Genomic DNA, 18,225 nt, shown 5'->3' with positions numbered 1-18,225 from the left:
CGAGTCTTTAATGATACAGCCTAGCATGGAATTAAATTAATCTAAGACTACATTAATATATTAACTAAAAATGAAGGACAGAAACAATACGTTTTACAAATAGTAAGTAATTATCGGAAAAAATTTCCTAATTGTAAAAAAAGTACATTATCAGAAAATATATTATAATAATATAATTTAATTATTGTTAAAATATTTTTTTTAAAGTTATTATTATTTAAAAAAAAATAAATTAAAAATTGTTAATAACAATTAAATTAAACTGTTAGGTTTGTAATTAATCATTAATTAACTGTCCATAAAATAATANGTTTGCAATTAATCATTAATTAACTGTCCATAAAATAATAAATCTAATATAATTATCGTACTTGGCATAAAAAATTAAACTTCTAGAATCTTTTTTTAAACGAATATGCGTTTTCCAAAAAATAAAATTAAAATAAATAATTAAAAACCAACAAAATCAGTTGTAACGTATTTTAAGACTTTTACATTTTTTTTTTCTGTATGTAGTGTTTTTGTGGGCTATTTATTGAGAAAACAGCATTGAAGTTATTATTTTTGAATTTCTTGTAAAATTTCCTTTACTTGAGTTTTACTTTTATAATTTTATGTTAAGAGAAAAAACAGTTATGAGACATAGATCAGTTATTTCTATTAAATTTGACTCTTCGACTCAACTTAATAGGCCCGGAGGCACGGGTTAACCTTAACGGATCGGTCCCAAATTTTGCACAGCTCATTTTTTTGNTATCAAATTTTGCACAGCTCTTTTAGTATTTTACCATGTTCTGTTGTATCACTCTCCAAAGTCTACATACCTAAGTTGTGGAATCTTAGTGCTGTAGCTTTGGCGTGAGCTTTCACCTCTAGATACAGAGAAGGCAATCTAATGCGACCGTTGGTGTAGTTCTTAATGCTCCAGTGATGACTATGGCAACCATTCTTTGTATACGACTAAATTCTTTCCTAGCTGTAACTAGTGTTGTTCTGTTCCAACAAACTAGGGCACCGTATAATATCATAGGTTTAATCACTGAAGTGTACAACCAATACATAACTCTTGTTTTAAGACCCTATGTCTTTCCCAAGGCTCTGCTGCAAGTCCACACTGTGATTATTGCTTTTTTGATTCTTGACTCAATATGTGATTTCCATTTTAGCTTACTATCCAAGATAATACCTAAGTATTTTACTTCCGATTTTAAGCTAATTTCTTGTCCATTCAGAGTAAGAGTGTCAAGACTGTCTAGTTCTATTCTCCTTCTAGTGAACATAACAACCTCTGCTTTATTTGGATTAACAGATAGACTGTACCCACTACACCATATCTGTATAGTGTTAAGTCTCTGTTGTGCTAAGTCAATAATAGTGTCTGGGAATTTACCCAACATTGCTATAACCAAGTCATCCGCATAGGCTTGTGTATAACAATATTTGATTAACTCTCTAATAATCGAATCCAATACTAGACACCATAGCAAGAGGGATAGAACCCCTCCTTGTGGGTATCCCTGTTTAACACTCTTGATTACTTTGGTCTCATTAAGCTGTCCCAAAATGGAGCGTTCTTTAGCATGGTTTTTATCCACTTAGTAATAAGTGGTTCTATTCCATGCTGTTGTGCAGATTCACACATAGCATCGAAGGGAGTATTGTCAAAAGCCCCTTTGATGTCCAGGAATATACCTACTGCATACATTTCATTCTCTACAACTTTCACTATCTTAGTGGTTAAGCAGCGTAGAACTGTATCAGTAGATTTCCCCGTTTGATACGCATGTTGGTTTTCATGTAAAGGGTTCTCCTTAAGAGGCCCCTCCTTTATGTACCTATCAATAAGTTTCTCCATAGTCTTAAGAAGAAAAGAAGTAAGACTTATTGGTCTGTAGGATTTTGCTGTATTACAAAAAAATTTTAATTTTTTGCGTTTAAACACGCCTTTTGCATAACTCGCTGAAGTCGCAAGCGACAATGCAAACACAACTTATTGATTTTATTGATAAATTTTTCATCTGTTTGTTTAGTGTGGTTTAAAAAATAAACGCGCCACGATAATCCATGCAAACATTACAGCATTATAATTTTTTATTGTTAAATTTATTGCTGTAATATTTTTTTTTTTAGCATTAAACACGCTGTATTCAATTATATTTTCCCTTGTGTGTATATATATATATAGCTATCAAAATCGTTGGATATCATTTAGATATCATCGTTTGAGCTTTTTTGTCTAACGACCGTTGAATATCCTACAAGTGACGTCAAAAAATTTAACCGCGATGAAATCAACATTGTTGTCGTGTTCAATCGCCGTAACGCTTCTCACGGTCTGTAGTTTGTCCAACGCGTTTGATTGGGAAAAATATCACAACAGCAAACTCATAAAGTCTGAGCTGATATTCAGCGATCCCATTAACGTCGTATTCGGCACGATAAATGACGGCTTTATCGAATTGAGGCAGTATATGATGGCTGCGAAAATCAGTGCATACAAACTGCTGTATATGTTTGTAAACTATTGCAAATTCAGGCTTCCATTTGATTCGTCGAATGAAATGAGGATCCTAATTAGCGTATCAACAAGTTACGTCATCAAATTCATGAAACATCATGATACGGACATTTCCGATCTGGAGACACTCTTGAACGACACTATTTTGAATATAGAGTATGAGGACAATACTCTGCTCAATTCGTTGCAGAAATTCGAAAATGGCGTTTACGAGTTGTTGTTTAACGACGTGACAATATTCAATATGACGGTGTTGGGGGTGACCCCGGCTAGACATTTCGAAGAAATGCTCGGGTTAGCGATAAAATGGTGGACGTTTTTCAACAACTCAGAGGACGAAGAAATTTTGAAAACTTACATCCCCGCGAGATACTCATACGAAAGGGACTCTTCTGAAGCGGTGAATTATTTTTACAATAAAATCATAAAAGAGCACTTTTAACTAACCCTTCTTGCTGAAGTGTAGGGAAAATTTCGTCACAGCCTGCAGCTTTAAAACTGCCAAAGGTTTTTATTGTCCATCTTATTCCACTTGGGGTTATCACTTTCCTGGTTAGTCTCTAATCAGCGCAGGTCACACGTTTGTCCTGTGCATCATGTTCCTGTTCTTTGTTGTTAATTCCAGAGTCAGGAAAATGTGTGTTCATCAAATGTGATAATTGTTCATTATCGTTATTTTTGAACATTCCGTCTGGCAGTCGTATTGCCTCGACAGTTTTGTTTGGTCCATTCCTTAGTGATCGCAGAAGTCTAGTTGCTATAGGGAGTTGTTGTATATCCCCACAGAACTTCTTCCAGCTTTCTCTTTTGGACTTTTTCAATGCAGATTTGTAGTTCCTTTGGGCGTCCTTATAGGATTCCCAGTGTTGTTCCAAACCTGATTTCATTGCTTTATTTAAGAGCTTACGTGAACTCTTTCTTAATTTAGACAGGTTAGCATTCCACCAAGCTACACCCTGCCCTGTACCTNGATTAGCATTCTATCAAGCTACACCCTGCCCTGTACCTTTCCTTTCTATTAAAGGACAGTTTTCTTTGTAAGCCGAGACAATGGATTCCAGTAGCATATTTACAGCCCTTTCAGTACTCTGTCTTGACCCCAATCTAAACTGTAGGTTATTCAGGTCACGGGAAAGATCTGCCCTGTAGTTGTCCCAGTTTGTTCTTTTCGGGTTTCTATAGTACTCCGTCTCAACTTTGTTAATTTCCAAAGTGAATCGTAAGAGCCTATGATCAGAAAGAGAAGGTTTGGAGGACAGTTTCCACCCTTTTATCTTTTGAAGTAACCCTTTTGAACAAACTGTCAGATCAATGACTTCCTGCTTGTTCCTGATAACAATAGTAGGTTCACTACCTCTGTTCAGTATACTTAGGTCTGTAGTCAGCAATAGCACCATTATAACCTCTCCTCTTTGGTTGATGTTACTGCTCCCCCAAATAGTGTGGTGTGCATTAGCATCCATACCTAGGATTAGTTCTAATTTTTCATTTTTGCAATAATTAAAGAGCATAGTTAGGTCCCTACCTGGGTCTGTGACCTCATATGGTAAGTATCCTGAAGCTACTATGATATTTTTACCATCATTTAGTGTTACTCTAATAATAGTCAAGTCTGCACTTGATAGATTAAGTATCAGGCTGGNATTTGATAGATTAAGTATCAGGCTGACTTTAACTTTATTATTAACCAAAATGCAAGTTCTTGGTTTATCTGCTTGTTTATGAAACAGTTTAAGATTCCTTAGATTTTGGCCCTTAATCTGGTCACCATTTATCCATGGTTCCTGAATAAGTGCTATTTGTAAGGGTATTGTATGCCTCTCAGTTAGGGTCCTTAGTAATACACTGCTGGCCCCTTTACTGTGATGCAGGTTTATTTGCGTAAATTGAATTCTATTGTCAGCCATTCAGAAAAACTGATGTTGACGCTTGAGAAAGCACGCTGTACTGGGTGTGATACAAGTGTCTGAAACAGTCCCTGTGTCACACAGCCCCCCTATGGGTGGTGTCCCCCCACCGTCCTCGGGTGGCGACAATGCCTTAGGTTCGCTCTCCACATTTCCTTTTGGATCCGTGGAGAGGTTCCCTTCAGCTGTGGCCGTTATTTAGGGTGGCGGTTTCCTGGATCCCTTTCTCGTACGTAACACACTTCCTCCCTTCCCTTTCGAGGCAGGAGTGAAGTGTGTCCGTTTGTTCCTCAGCCTTCCTCTTCCCAGATTTTTGAGGTGTGGATTTTTTCACATCCTTCCGGGCTGGTGACTGCTTGGCAACATAATCTGTGAAGCAAACTCTGCCCATTCCAAAATATGGACTGCGCTTCAGTTCCTCCAGTTTGACCATGCTGTTTTCGTCCACACTTAGGAACAAAGTTTGTCCTTTCGGGCCAACCTCTGTCTCATGGTGGACTTTCCAGATCGCCGTGTTCAGCCCTGGGTTTTGTTTTGCCAAAATTTCCAAGATCTTCTTGGACTCTTTTGGCAGCCCTGGTATGTGAGTGACCATCCGTTTATACTTGATCGGGTTGTAGGCTTCCAAATGGAGTTCTGCACCGTCCCAAGGTTTTATCAAGTTGACATGGTCAGTGAGCCACTTAAGAGAGCTCTCTTGGGCTGCACTGATCACAAGTGCTCCATCAGTGAGTCTTTTTTTTTTTTTTTTCACACAACCGGCCTAAATGTGGGCCGCCCCGGAATTACCGTTAGGTATTGCCTCAGGGCGGCCCACGCCGTCTCTATAACTCACACCACCACGTTGTGAATCAGTCCGAAATTAATCAAGATCTGATTCACAACGTGGTATGGCCTCCCCCGTTATCCGAATCCCAAAAAGGCGGGATCCGTTGCCCGGGTTGCACCACGTGGAGGTGGGGGCAGGACTTTGCGAAGGGGGCATAAATAACTCACAAAACACGTAAACACATAAACACGAATACCTAAGGCGCCGGCCTAAACCAGCGCCTTAGGTCCTCCTGTACCGGGCGGCGCGGCTGCCTCTGTCTCAGGCGTTCGGCTTCCTCCTTCCTTTTCAGGACGGATTCGGCGAACGCCTGGACGAGCCTCCACGCCTCCCGGCTTCCCAACATCAGGTCCACCAAGGAACCGACGCGGATCGTGGACTCTAGACGGGACTCCAGCAAGTCCCGTTCCTGGGCCCACGCCTCACACCGGAAGAGGGTATGCAGAGCGTTGTCTGCCTCTCCCGGGCGATCCTGGCAGTGGTCGCACGTCGGCGCGGCTGCCCTCCGAATACCGTGAAGGTATTCGTTGAAGCAGCCGTGGCCGGACAACACTTGCGTGAGACGGTAAGACATCTCACCGTGTGTCCGGGCCACCCACCTCTCCAGGCGGTCGGGTCCTATGAGGGACCTGGNGTCAGTGAGCCACTTAAGAGAGCTCTCTTGGGCTGCACTGATCACAAGTGCTCCATCAGTGAGTCTGGTGTCTTCAAACCTTGGTACGTCGGTTCCATCAGTACCCGACAGTATCAAGTCTCCAACACAAGACTCAATGAGTAGCCCCTGCTCTGTGGTCAACTTGTTAGTGGGGTAGCCTGCGAGGACCAGAGCCACTTTTTTATCATCGGTTACCACGTCCCTGTAGGTCGGTACCCAATGAGTTTTCTTACATGGAGGTTCTTGACCCTTGCCCTTAGGTTTTTAATACTGTGATAAGGCTGTATACTTTATGGTGCGCCAGGTGCCATAGAGGATCCCAATGGTCACTTTACCTTTCGGCTAACTACCTTGTGACAAGTTAGCAACCCTTTTACTTGGTATGGCTGTGTTAGGGGGACCTATTTGCTGTTAGCAAGCAGGTATGCCCAGGCCTTCCGATCCCAACTAACCAAAGTCATGACCAGCTAAGAGCAGTGGTACGTGTTGCCACCCCCACTGTAATAACTAGGGTCCGCAGGGTTTTTAGGTCCGTAATCCTTGCGGATTACCCTGCGGGATCTGACAGTGATTCAAATCACCATAGTAAAAAAAAATTCCATACAAATCTTTAGATAGTGTTTAATTTTAAAAAATTGGTGGATTATTCCAAAAGCTAAATGATTGCCTATTTCCTTATTTATATCCTGATTAAGATAAAGTATGTCGAATGAAAGAGGGATATAAATATTATTTCTCATAAAAAAACTGTATTGATCCATACACTTTTCAATAAGTAATAGCATAGTAATATATATATATAAAAGTGTCAGTCTTTCAGGAACACTTTCAAAAGTTAATTTTTTGTGAAAAAGTTGTCATTTTAAATCCCCCTTGTGGGCAGGTAAGGGGTTAATTTAATGATAAAAATATAGCAAAAGATAGGTAAAAACATCAATCATCTATAAAAAAAATATTATATTAATTTGTTGATTTTTAAAAAAGTTATGGCAGTTTTTAGTAAAAATAATTGAAAGAATTAGGAATTTTATAATTTGTCATTTTTTTGGAGGTTTCCCTCATTTACAGGGAACTAGGGGAATTTTTTCAATATTTGAGGGTAATGTCTTCGACTAGATACGTCTTGTGATCTTTGACGTATCATTGAAAAAAATCGGTTCGGTGAGAGCTGAGAAAAAGGGGTATCAGAAACTTTCCCAAAAGTTGTAGCAATTTAAATTTAAAAATATAAAATCGAAAATATTTTCACGAAAATCGTACGTTTTTCTGTAACCTTGATGTTCATAGTGAAAAATATGAAGACAAGTCCAGTGGTAAAATTTTTTTTTTTCTATAAAAAAAATTATAATGATTTGGTTATTTTTATTAAAGTTATGGCAATTTTACGTCAAAAAAATTGAAAAAATGTCGAAACGTAGGAATTTCTAAATTTGTAATATTTTTGGGGATTTCCCCCGTTTACGGGGAACGAGGGAAATTTTTTCAATATTTGAGGGTAATGTCTTCGACTAGAAACGATTTGTGATCTTTTGACATATCATTGAAAGAAATCGGTTCGATGAGACCTGAGAAAAAGTGGTAACAGACAAAAAAAAATACGTTTTCAAAATACATCGAACTAAAAAGTTAAAGATAATTAATTTTTAAAATTAAAATTAAAACAATAATGAACGAAAAACACTAATATTATTGTGATAAAAGGGTGCTTTGTGCCATATATTTCTTATATTGGCGCACGACGCTTTTATCACATTAATACTAGTATTTTTCATTCATAATTATTTTAAGCTCATTTTAAATATTATTTTTAACTTTTTAGTTCGATGTGCTTTAAATGTATGTTTTTTTATTTTTTTTTAAACTACATGTATTATTTAAAAATGTAGAATTAAGAATATAGAATTAATTTTCTTCTTTTAATTAATTTTTAGTAAGGGGTGCGATCGTTCCGTCGTCAATGATCCTTCGGAATCAAGTAGTTTTTTATAATTCACCGAACGCCGCAAAATCTTGATTTTTTTTTTGTCACTCGTTATGGGGGTGTTTCTCAATAGCGCCTATAAATTTGAAGAAGAAAAATTAATTTTTTTAGTAGTAGTAGTAATAGTAGCTGTATTACAAAAAAATTTTAATTTTTTGCGTTTAAACACGCCTTTTGCATAACACGCTGAAGTCGCAAGCGACAATGCAAACACAACTTATTGATTTTGTTGGTAAATTTTTTTAGATTTTAAATCTGTTAGTTTAGTGTGGTTCAAGAAATTAACGCCCCACGATAAGTCCATGCAAACATTACAGCGTTATAATTGTTTAGCGTTAAATTTATCTCTTTTTTTTTTTAGCATTAAACACACTGTATTCGTTTATATTTTTGTAACAATTTTTTAGCATTAAATTCGACTTATTCAATTATATTTTCCCTTGTGTGTATATATAGAGCTATCAAAATCGTTGGATATCATTTAGATATCATCGTTCGAGCTCTTTTGTCTAACGACCGTTGAATATCCTACAAGTGACGTCAAAAAATTTAACCGCTATGAAATCAACATTGTTGTCGTGTTCGATTGCCGTAACGCTTCTCACGGTCTGTTGTTTTTCCAACGCGTTTGATTGGGAAAAATATTCTAACGGTAATCTCATAAAGTCTGAGCTGATATTTAGCAATCCCAGTGACGTCGTGTTCGACACGATAAACGCCGGCCTTATCGAAACGAGGCAGTATATGATGGCCGCGAAAATCAGGGCGTACAAACTGCTGTACATGTTTGTAAACTATTGCAAGTTCAGGATTACATTGGATTCGTCGAAACACATGAGGATCCTAATTAGCACATCAACGAGTTATGTCATCAAATTCATGAAACATCATAATACGGACATTTCCGATCTGGAGACATTCTTGAACGACACTATTTTGAATATAGAGTATGAGGACAATACTCTGCTCGAGTCGTTGCAGAAATTCGAAGTGGGCGTTTACAAGCTGTTGTTTAATGATGTGAAAATATTCAATATTACGGTGTTGGGAGTGACCCCGACTAGATATTTCGAAAAAATGCTCGAGTTTGCGATAAAATATTGGACGTTTTTCAACAACTCAGAGGACGACGAAATCTCGAAAACTTACATCCCCGCGAGATACTCATACGAAAGGGACTCTTCTAAAGCGGTGGTTTATTTTTACAATAAAATCATAAAGGAGCACTTGATCAAGCAGAAAAAAAAAGAAGAAGAAGAAGGTAACGAAATAAATGCCTTGGAATATGATATCGTTAATGCGTATCGCCGAGAAAAAAAAAGACAGAAACGCGAAAAAAAAAATTAACCTTATAATAAAATAAAAAAATTGCACTCTTAAATTATTTAATTAATATTATAATTCATTTATATATTTAATACTTATAGCGTGGGAAGTAAAATTGTATTCATAAGATATAACACGTTGTAACTTATGTACATTGATTAAAGTAATAATAAATCACACGAATCTATAGAGTAATTTTCGTTGGCTTTTTATTATTCCAATGTAGGTTTTCTATCATAGTAACGTCGTATAAAACACGGTATGCATCGCGACGGTACTTTTGGACGTCTGTAACGGACGTTGTCGTCGTCCGCACCGAAGAAATATTTTTACTCCGCTGTACATAATATATAAATATTAATAAATGTAAATATATACAGCAAATTTAGTATACGCTATTATAATTGTAGCACGTTGTACTATGCATGGTATGTAGTAGGCTATTTATAAAAGTAGTAGGGACACTGTATCGGTTTACCGAACAGCTTATCCTGGATTCGTATAATCTCGATTAAACAAGTCTGAACGTGTTAAAACCTGTCTGAACTCATTCAAATCGCTGTTCATTCTGTTTGAACCCCGTCTGCCTGTGTTTACAACTATTTGTAACATATCTATCGGTAACGATTAGACTATTAATAGCTATTGGGTTTAAATTTGTTAATAATATCATCGTGGTTTTCTATATCGCGATTTTTATATAAACAGACGTTGCTTTAACTTGTTGGTAATGTGTTAAGTCGATATTTTTATGCTTTACGAATGGCTGGTTCTCTCGCTACAATTGCTAAATTCTATAACAAACAAACATTTGTTAAACCCAAACCTCACAGTGAATTAATCGATTGCACTGATTACGTTTTGAATTTCAATCCTCGTAAATTCGTTCAGATAGGATTGGATCCAAAAGATCGATTTAACGTAACTATTCGTTTACTATCGTCAACCCGTTACATACTTATAACGGATTGATACGTTGATGGGTAATATTCTGTCGCTAATTCTCGACCCGGAATCAAGACAAAGGATTATTTTACTCAAGGATGAATACGTCACACTCTCAAAGACTACGTTTCAATGAGAGTCTTCGCTAGTCTTTGAATCACAAGCACAAGATGAATGCCAAGTGTTACTCACCCGAACAGACATTTTAAAACTTAGCGCTTTGGAATGTTGTATCTTCGAGGCTATCAATCAAAAGATGACTGTAATTCAGCCATTGGTTCTACAACAGTTGGAACAGGTGGCTCAATATATGAAATCACAGTATGAAGTATGGAAAACAAATGTATGTTGATCAATGCGGTATCAGATTATACGATTAGAAACAGTTTACCCAATAGCGATCTGAGCTACATAAGCTAAATAAAATAATTTGCGAGTCAGCAGTTGGAACAACGGGGGGCGATGCTGGAAGAATTTACTAAAGAAATGGTGAGTTACATTTTTTTTTTTCTAATCCAGTAGACTGTATTTAATAAATATATATCATTTTTTACAGTCCTCTAATGGAGAAAACGTATGCTCGACATTTTTTGGGTCGCTGGCCGATGATCCAACAGATGTAAATATACAGTCGGAAACAATCATACCATTAAGTACAAACAACCAAGTAATACCAACAGTAGTTGTTAGTAATAGCTATCCGTCGTAAAACGACATGTATCTAAAACATGTGTATAATTTATAAAATAAATAAACGTAAGTTGCATTCACAAAATAGTGATTTTTAATTATTAATACATACTTATACAGAGACATAGTGAAAATCTAATTTTTAATGTAATTTCTAATTAAAATATTAATGGATACAAAAACTATAAATACGTTAAAAGAATAATGTTTAAAATAATGATTATTATCTAGGATTTTATTTCTCTAATAACATCATATAAAAAAACTATGTATCTATAAAACTCAAATAATTTTTCTTCTTCTTAATTCTTCAAAAAGGTTAAAACATGGTCAAAAACCTAACTGTATGATATCATATGCATGTAAAATACCGTAGGATATTCATAGAGTTTCGATGGATAATACTTTATACCTTAGCATCAAAATGTGACATCTCATTACGTAACTATAGCATAAATATTATGGCATACTTACACGTACAACTATTGTACTGTACAGAAGAGAAAAAAAACGTTGTAGTATATAAATATATATATATATATTTACAGATATGTACACGAATATACATATATTTTTTAGAAAAAATACAATTTCTTACTACATTATGTTACATTAAAAAAAATGTTTTAAAGCTACTTATATACATGTATATTTACAAAAAATATTTTCAATTCTTTGCGATACTTTTTTTTTACAAAGATAATAACTTAACTATAGGTCTTCCGGTGGTGGTACATTTGCTGCCCTTTTCCGCATTTCAGTGTTCAACTCAATGTATGGTTTCAATCAAGCACTTTGTTGAAACTCTAAAACGCAGTGCACCTACAGTACAAATATTTATATTAGTATCATCGTTTATAGTTTATAGGTAAATTATACATAGTTTATCGACTTGCAGTCCGTGTGCGATTGCCTGTTTTAAGTTGACATAGTGTACAACGTACTGCTGTTTGGGTTTAAAAGTGGCCATGAGTTTGGTCTCTTTGGAACCCGGCGATACATCGTTGACAGGCAATAACGGCAAGTCGTTGTGCTCGTCATGCAGCTCTTGTGGATACGATACGTCCACTTCATATATACGCCCTGTATTACCAGTGTCCGACAACGATTGGAGGTCAGCCAGAGGGTCTGCTCCTTTATACCACCGGAAGCCACCGTACGGCATGGGCTGACTCATAGCTCACCCGTAAAGGTTATTGCCTTTAAAAACATTAAACGTTTTTAAACCACCATTCAATTATTGCGCGTTTATATATATACGTATAAATTACTTACAATCTTGGTACACGATCCATGATTCTGGTTTTAACGGATCGTAATCGCGTGTCTTAGGATTGTTGGCCTTTGCATAGTGCTTGACGGCCTGCACTAGCCCACCACGAATGCCCTGTTCCACCATCAGTAGCATGTCGTAGTCGTTCAAGAGCTCCAGCTTCATCCTGGTGTATTTNGACGTTCAAGAGCTCCAACTTCATCCTGGTGTACTTCAACATACAATCGAAGCTAAAACCAGGCACGGTGTAATAGTGCGCCGGGCCCAAATTGTATGTTGAAGTACAGATGTCGCGGAAGTTCTCAAACACATCAGCCAACAACAACACATCGATCTTAAGATATAGGTCGCTATACTCGCCGAGCAGTCGAAACGGTTCCACACCTCCGTGGCATGTCTATAGTCGTCGTCATCAATATTGCACTCACTCCTTTTACGCCCTTACGCGTCACCAACGGCATGTCATCCAGGCGGAACACCTTGGCCGTCTCCCGGAATTTAACGAAGTCGGGCGTCATTAAATTATTGGCCAAGGTGGACAGGGAGGAGGCCATGAATCGGAAGGTATCGACGAACCGTATGGAGAAGTGTTTCGTGACCGAAATATACTTCTCCTCGGAATTAGATATGACCGAAATCCTTTGGTCGTCGTACCCCAATTCAGTGACTATGAAATGCGCGTCGTAACCTGAAAGATTGTACAAGAAGCATGGCACAAAGTTGACCGTCTTTACTTTCAGGTTACATGCATTGCACAACATCTGTCTGAATCGGCCCGATAAATGACAGTGGTCTGCGACTTTGGGGTTGGAATCCTAGAATGCCGTGCGGCACAAGTCGCATATCACTTTCTCCCCGTGCCTGCGCACATCATCGACAGACATTCAGATAAAAACGTTAGTTTTGCGCAACAATTTAGAAATGTTGCGCGTCACTTCAGTTGCAGCCATCACAAATGCCTTGGCGACCTCTTCGTGATCCTCGGACCCACGATATATCACCGGTGATTGTGGTATACCATAGCGTTCGAGGAGCTCGGAGGGCACATCGTCCGATGTTTTCAACATGAACCCGTAGCTTATGGGATGATGGGTGTGCACAGTCCTGGTGTATGCACCCATACGATCGTCTGTTTTCTCCAGTTAGGCCTCAAAATCGGTGTAGATGACGAACGGTAACCGTTGCGTCTTTACCCACGCGTCAAAATTACTGCCCTCTGCCGGCATAACAGGTAAAATAGGTGTGTTCTTGCTGCATATCAACTTGTGTTGCTCCAACGCTTGATGACCCTAAGAATATGGTTTTTAGGCTGATCATCAAAGCTGGTGAAGCAACGTTTACAAGTGTATATGCTACCTAGGTGTTTGGTTTTTTGGCTGCGCACAAGCCTCAAATAATCGGAAATGTACGCGTAATGATACTTGTCAGAGTCACCGATGTACAACAGGTCAAAATGATTCTGTTGCTCTTGGTCGGCGACTCTTAGAGGATATACTAACTACTTCATCTCCAAGCCGTACAGGTTGACAGACACGTTCGGGTTCCATCGCTCAAATATTTTAATTTGGGACACAGGTGTGGGGAACGTCAACCTCGTGAAATCATATCTGTGTTACTCGTTAAAATATTTTTCATTAACGCGATATTTATTACTCCCACCAACATGTCTTGCCAAAATGGACCACTTGAAACAAGACTGATCAATTTTCTGTGGGTTGATGATTGCTTTTCTTTGATTAATCTCTGGTGGGACAGGAATAAATGATGAGCCGGTGAGGGGCGTATACTTGTATACGCTGAGCATAAGGCCGTCGATATGCTCGTCTTCCTCGGCAAGCATAACCTCAAAATCTTCATCGACCGCACACCCGATATCCGTATCGGATAGCAATACCCTAGCCCCTGTCTTGAAGGCATGGTCTTCGGACGGTGCTTCTGATCGCGGTATATGGTATGAGGCCTCCAATTTGAGATTATACTTGATTGGACGGTTACCTACGATTTCAGCGAGTCTGGCCACCAGCTCGGGTTTAACGGCGCGCAGAAAATCTTGATAGCTGGCGAAATTTTCAACGTTTTTCCAGTAAAACCAAACGGCTCCCCGCTCCAATACGGAATCGATCTCGGTGAAATCACTGGTATCCGTCAATTGCATACGTAACCTTTTCGACCTAACCGTGCTGTTGTTGGCCTTACTACGCTTAGCTGCCTGGCGTGACAAAGTAGATGTAAACGAGGTAGCTTTAATAAAAAATAAAATAAATTATTTATTTATTGGAAAAAAAATATAAATAAATAAAAATAGTAGAGGTGGTAAAATTAAAGATATTAAAATGTTAATAATTGTAAAAGTCTACATACTTGGTACAGAAGACGTTTGCTGGTTCATGATTTTTTATTTACGCGTGTAAAATAATAAAATAATAAATTTATAGTTTTCAAATAATCAACTATGTGTTAACGTCAATTAAACACGTATGTGACAGGATACAGAGCGTTTAACTGGTTATATAGTAAAATAATAAAATGTGTAGGCGTGAAAAAAACAACGTTGCCATTTTTCTCATAAAATGCATACGACATTGACCATTAATATATGCCATATATTATATGGTAACATCTTTGACGTTGGAAATATGCTTACCTAAACGTATGGCATCCGATGATAAGATTCATACTACAATAATCATTACTGTGCTGTGACCTCTTTGATGTCTGAAATATGCTGACCTAAGTGTCTGGTTACCAGTGATAAAATACATAGAAAATGATAGCTTTGATAAAACGCAAATGGCAATTATTTTCATAAAATCCTGACGCCAATGAGCGTTTTAATATAGTAATACCCTTGTTGTTGGAAATATGCTTACCTATGCGTCTGGTAGCCAATGATAAAATTCTTAGAAATTATAATGCCATAACGACAGACGTTGTCTTTGTGCTTATAAAATGTAGACGCTAATTAGCGTTATAGTATGGCGGTACCTTTGATGTTTGAAATATGCTTACCTAAGCGTTTGGTAGCCAATGATAATTTTTTTAGAAATTATATATTATATGCAATCTATAGACGTGCGGCAAGTTTGTTTACGTCGGATTTCATTCGCACCCCTCCCATTAGGTTAGTTTAAGTTAAGTTTTATTACCCCTTCGCTGATTAGGACTTGTTGAAGGAAGAGGAGATCCCCCTCCCCCGACTTAGGTAAGTTTTCATTGGGTTTCACCCATTGTGCGCACCTCATATCCAATTCGGTTTACCCACTTAGTTGTTATCCCCGAAGTGTTATTACCAACGATTGTATGTAGGACGTTCACGACGGTGACAATTACTTGATTGTAACCAACGATAACTTCATAGAGTTTGTTCACAAGTCGTTCAAGGAATAGTCAAGCGTGGTGGCAGCGGCCGCTACTTGGCGTACACTATTTCAATGTAATATATACATTTAATGTTAAACGCAATGAAGACTCGTGGGTGCTGGTGGTGAGGGTGTGACTTTAAATGTAATACCTCTAGTTATAGGTATAAAAAATAGTCAAATTAAATATAATAAAATAAAACGCTATACACATATAAACGCTATACACGTATTATTATTTTAAAGGCGCAGTAGAAAATAATAATAATAATAACGATTATACTATTATAGCAACCGATAACGACGAACATAGTTAATTCTAAAAATATATTACCAATTATAGTAATTATATTACTTCTATATATATAATTAATAGTAATATACTAATATTAACAAGATGCTTTTCTAAGCATCTGGTAGGAAATGATAAAATACTATGTAAAAATAAAAATGCAGACGCCTATGAACGTTATAATATAGCGGTACCTTTGATGTTAGAAATATGGTCGCCTAAGCGTCTAGTAGACGATGATAAAATTCTTAGAAATTATATTGCCATTACGACAGACGTTGTCATTGTTCTCATAAAATGCTGACGCCTATGAGCGTTATAGTATAGTAATACATTTGATGTTGGAAATATGCTTAGCTATGCGTCTAGTAGTTGATGATAAAATGTTTAGACATTATTTATTATATACACTCTATAGATGTGCGGCAAATTAGTTTACGTCTTGGTTCATCCTCACCCATTACAGGTTAGTTTATGTTGTTTCATTAACCACTCCCTCTATAGAAATTGTTGACGGAGACCCTGTTGCGTTAATATTAAGTAAATATGTTAAAGTGGTAACGGCGGCCACTATTTGACGTACACTATTTTAATGTAATGCGTACGTTTACACGTACGTTTATCAGTTAACGTTATTAGTTCACATTCAGTTATCAACCCAACCGCCATTTTGATACCGCCTAAGATATAGAATCCCCAATATTACCATACTTAAGTCCGAAATTTTTTTTTTCCATAAAAAAATATATTACATTAGCTTTAATTTAAGATATATATAAAAGTGTCAGACTTTCCGGAACACTTTCAAAAGTTAAGTTGAAAAATTTGTCATTTTAAATCCCCTCCGTGAGCAGGTAAAGGGTTAAATTTATGAAAAAAATATTCCAAATGATAGGTAAAGACATCAAGCATTTATAAAAAAAAAAAAGTAATATTGATTTGGTTATTTTAATATAAGCTATGGCAGTTTTTAGTAAAAAAAATTAAAAAAATTAGCGATTTTTAAATTTGTAATTCTTTTGGAAGTTTCCCCCATTAACGGGGAATGAGGGGAATTTTTTCAATATTTGAGGGTAATATCCTCGACTAGATACGATTTGTGAACTTTTGACGTATCATTGAAAGAAATCGGTTCGGCGAGAGCTGAGAAAAAGGGGTAACAGAAACTTTCCCAAAAGTTGTAGCAATATTAATTTAAAAATATATTTTTTTTTTTTATTCAAATAACTTTATAAAATTTACATCTATACAAAATATATGCACAACCGTAAATGGGTTAACAGTAGTGAAAAAAAAAAATTACAATATGACTTGAATAGCATGCAGTAGGGGGGCACCCAATGGAACTACCTACATTGAATTTTGTTTTTTGATTTGATTTTTTTTTTTTTTTATAGGAGGTCTCTACACCATTTTCTTTTTAGTCTTCTTGGCGGATTGTCGGGGATGTGTTTTGAATAGAGGTATTGAATATTAGGGTTTGGATGAGAGTTTAATTTGTTATGAAGTTTAAGGTAAGCAGTTTTGGCAACATTGTTAACAGAACTAATTATTTAAAAATATAAAATCGAAAATATTTTCACGAAAATCGTAAGTTTTTCTTTAACCTTGATGTTCATAGTGAAAACTATGAAAACAAGTCCAGAGGTAAAATTTTTTTTTTTTAAGTAAAGTATATTACATAAGCTTTAATTTAAGATATACAGGGTGATTCATTAAGGATAAGACACTCATTTTCTCGGTAACTATTGAACATTTTTAATTTTTGGTAAGGAAAATATTTTTTGATTCAAAAAACTCTACAATAATATGTAGTAAAAACATCATTTTTTTGATCCCTTCAAGATTAAAAAACATTAATTTGCATTTTCTTAAATGGGAACCCCTATTTTGAATTTGTTATTATTATTGAACATAAAAATACAAACAACTTTGCTCTTACAATTTTTTTTTTCCGATCAACCGTTCGTCTGTTACAGCTTGTTAAAGTTAAATAATTTTGGACTAAATTGTTTTAATGTTTTCAATACAGAAGTCACTATTTTTCTATAGTGTAATATACACTAATTGTTATTGACCAAGATATGACAAGTAAGATAGCAATAATAATTTACGACACACTAATTTAACCACAATTATCTATTATAATAATAATAGATTCAAAACGGGTCTTTACTATATTATTAATAGCACAGTCTATCAGTTTGTAAAACTATCTGTAATACTGAAGAACGGATTTCTTTAAAAAACCCAACCCTTCGCCTAGTATTGTGACTCTTAAAATAATCGAGTACTACGATAATGTTATCATAATCATTGCTTACACAAAGGAATCTTTTTGTTGATAGATACGAATTAAAAGTTGTAGCATAACTGTTCATGCAAAAATGTATATAGTGTATATATGTCTATGTAAATAAGTTGTTTTCGTTATTGTTGTCTATCGAGTT

The 18,225-nt window shown here is 36.4% G+C and overlaps 1 pseudogene; it reads left to right on the top strand.

The window, feature by feature from the left end:
• The first annotated feature begins 8,157 nt into the window (after nucleotides 1-8,157).
• LOC126897488 (uncharacterized) lies at nucleotides 8,158-10,926 on the top strand (annotated as a pseudogene).
• Nucleotides 10,927-18,225: the final 7,299 nt, after the last annotated feature.

This window comes from Daktulosphaira vitifoliae, unplaced genomic scaffold (genome assembly GCF_025091365.1).
Source record: "Daktulosphaira vitifoliae isolate Bord-2020 unplaced genomic scaffold, ASM2509136v1 Scaffold_2, whole genome shotgun sequence".
Classification (NCBI taxonomy): Eukaryota; Metazoa; Arthropoda; class Insecta; order Hemiptera; family Phylloxeridae; genus Daktulosphaira; species Daktulosphaira vitifoliae.
This window is presented reverse-complemented; position numbering and strand designations above follow the sequence as displayed.